The sequence below is a fragment of the Bubalus bubalis genome, chromosome 11 (genome assembly GCF_019923935.1).
Source record: "Bubalus bubalis isolate 160015118507 breed Murrah chromosome 11, NDDB_SH_1, whole genome shotgun sequence".
In the NCBI taxonomy this organism is placed as follows: domain Eukaryota; kingdom Metazoa; phylum Chordata; class Mammalia; order Artiodactyla; family Bovidae; genus Bubalus; species Bubalus bubalis.
In genome coordinates this window covers 48,939,816-48,943,067 of record NC_059167.1, presented here as the reverse complement: position 1 = coordinate 48,943,067, position 3,252 = coordinate 48,939,816, and the positions used below count along the sequence as shown (strand labels likewise).

Below are 3,252 nucleotides of genomic sequence, written 5' to 3'. Positions count from 1 at the left end.
CAGAAAAATAGCCCGAGGTCATGGTTTTCTGTGAATTTTCTAGGGTTATGTGTGTCCTGGACAAGATCCAGAGGTCACATGCTTCCACGCAGGATGTAGCAGCTCAGAGGGCATTCCTGGGGCAGGACTAGATTCCATAGCCCTCATGGAGGGAGGCCAGGGCAAGTACCATAGGTTTCCAAGCAGGTGGTGGAAGGACCACAGAGCAGGGGCTCCAAGAAGTGGGTGGCTAGCGGTGCACACAGCAGAGAATAAGACACCTTAGCTGAGCAAGGTGTCATCTTGGGCCAGCAAGGGGCAGAAGTCGGCAGGTCTGCAGGTAGGTCAGACACTCCTCTCCAGAGCACAGTGCTGCCCATGAACCTGCCCCCTGTCTGCAGAGCACAGCCCTGGGGCAGAGGGCTTTGAAAAGCCTAGATATGGAGTTTGACTTTGAATGAACTAAATTTGAATTTTGCATTGTTTATGGAGGGAGGAAAAAACATAATTTTCCTTCTATCCTTCTAAATTCTCAGTGGGGCCCTTATAAAAAAGACAGATTAACAAGAGAAAACAAGTTTATTAATGTGTATATCATACAAGTAACACATGGGAGACTCCAGAGATGAGAAACTCACAGGTTTGATTAGAACTTAGTTTATGTAATATCTTAGCAAAGGAGCAATAACTTTTAGAGAAATGACAAGAAAAAGAAGAAGGACCTAGAATCTCTAGAGTTGGCAAATCGTAGGAAGGCAAGTACATGGGAAACTAATGAGAGACAGAGGCTTGGGAGTGAAGTTGGCGTGTGGATGCCCCTGGTGGCTCCTCCAGGCTGACAGGGTCTGACGTCTCCAGTGAATTAGCATTTGTCCTTCCTGATAGAGAGGGGAGGAGGGACACCTGGGTAAATTTATGTCCTGCTTGTCAGCAGATAGGAAGAGGGCAGGGAGCTTTTGTTTTTCTTTTTCTTTTTTAAAAAGAAACTATTTCATAGACAAATAGCATTAAAAATATATATTTTTTGAAGTATGTTGTTGTTCAGCCACTCCATCACATCTGACTCCTTGCGACCCCATGGACTGCAGCATGCCAGGCTTCCCTGTCTTTCACCATCTCCTGGAGTTTGCTCAAACTCATGTCCATTGAGTTGATGATGCCTTCCAACCGTTTCATCCTCTGTCACCCCCTTCTCCTCCTGCCTTCAATCTTTCCCAGCATCAGGGTCTTCACCAATGAGCTGGTTCTTTGGAGCTTCAAGTGGCCAAAGTACTGGAGCTTCAGCTTTAGCATTAGTCCTTCCAACAAATATTCAAGGTTGATTTCTTTGGGACTGACTGGTTTGATCTCCTTGCATTCCAAGGGACTCTCAAGAGTCTTCTCCAACACCACAATTTGAATGCATCAATTCTTCTGTGCTCAGCTTTCTTTATGGTCCAACTCTCACATCTGTACATAACTACTGGAAAAATAACTGACATCTTAGTTTCATAAGTACAAAGCAATGATTACAATATTTGTATATACTGCAAAATGATCACTGTAAGTTCACTTAACATCTATCCCCATGCACAGTTACAAATTTTTTTCTTTCATGCTTCAAACTTTCAAGATCCTTGCTGTATAATAAATCTTCATGACTTTCCTTTGAGCTCATACGTCTCAGTTGCCTTTAGCTCAGAATAGTCCTAATGTCTATGTGGCATATTTGGGGGTGGCATATCCTGCCATATTCAGTTATTCTTCCAAAAGAGATGAGATTTTAAACTGGAGATATCTGAGTTACCTTAAAGGGGTAACTTAGGATGAAATTTCATCCTTCAGAATGAAACGTTTTTTCACTATTTGTAGAAAAGAGTGGCTCTTTCTAGTTTTAATGACAAAGATTACATTTATTTGTATCTGTGTCATGATAACCATAAACTTCAAACCTGTTGTGTGTGAAGTGTTTCAGGCAATTTTTCTGCTCTGGAGTTTAAAAGTACAGACTACACACACACACGCACACATAGACATGCACACATGCGCACACACTCCTTTGCAGTCCTTCTATGGCCTTCTTTGTTCCAGCTGAATCGGCCTTTCCCCGAAGCAGTGAATGCCATTCTAATGGATGGAGAATCACTGGGCAACAAGTGTCAATTTTGGAAAGAAAACAAATCCTGATATAAAATTTCCAAGTATCATTCAAAATTTCAAGTCATATCCTCTAATGAATTAACCATGGTCCTCATAAAGACATTTACTCTCATCTGAATGGGCCCACTTTCAGAAAGTTTCTGTGTAGATCCTGTTTTATCTCTCTTCAAAAGCCCTCTAGGTTTACCTAGGTGGACTTGGTCTTAAGTAAAATCCTCATATTACTTCATCAGTGGCTTCCTTTTTTACCCCCACTGACCCCACCTTGTAGGAAGTTTCAGCCATGATGTACGCAGAGCTTCCTCTGATGGGGGATAAGCTTCAGACAGGTTTTGAACAAGGTACCAAGTGCAGGAATGCAGGATGTGCATTTTTGTCCTCGTCTGAATGTCTGGCATCCCCTGTGAAGTAAAGTCTCTCAGTAGTGTCCAACTCTTTGTGACCCCGTAGACTGAAGCCTACCAGGCTCCTCCGTCCATGGGATTCTTCAGGCAAGAATACTGGAGTGGGTTGCCATTTCCTTCTCCAAGGGATCTTCCCAACCCAGGGATCGAACCTGGGTCTCCCGCATTGGAGGCAGATGCTTTAACCTCTGAGCCACCAGGAAAGCCCCGGCATCCCCGGTAGGGTTATACATAGTGGTCTTCGCTTTCACATCACCGAAGGTAAGTGGCTATTTTTTCTTAAAAGCAACCCCTGTCCCTCTTCTCCTTGCTGGGGGTTGTGTCTTCCTTGGCTTGTGGCTGAGAAAGGGCTGTTGGTGTTTCCTGAGCCAAGACTTTGCACAGATCAGTATACCCCTGCCCTCGTCACCACTCTGCCTCCCCAGCACCTCCCAGGTCTGCTCAGCTCTTATCAGTAGTGTCGGGTTCTCTTTCAAGCCTCGCTTTAAAATCTTGTCTCTTTCTCCAAAGCCTAGTATTTCCAGATATCCCAAGTCTCCATACTTAGGGACTGAGTTGCTTTGTGATTTTATTTGATGCTTCATGTCTTTATCTCTCTGAAAAGAGGCTCAGTTCTTTGAATGATTCAGAGTCCAAGAAAGAAGCTTTAAATATAGTATCCCACTTTTTTTTGCTTTCTTCTTCCACCAGTTATCCTGTGTCTGCCCTCACTTAACTCACCTGGCCTGTC

The 3,252-nt window shown here is 43.8% G+C and overlaps 1 non-coding gene across 1 annotated transcript; it reads right to left on the bottom strand.

The window, feature by feature from the left end:
• Positions 1-2,652: 2,652 nt before the first annotated feature.
• On the bottom strand, positions 2,653-2,725 carry TRNAW-CCA. Its single transcript has one exon. It is a non-coding gene; the product is annotated as a tRNA-Trp (tRNA).
• Between the last annotated feature and the right edge of the window lie 527 nt (positions 2,726-3,252).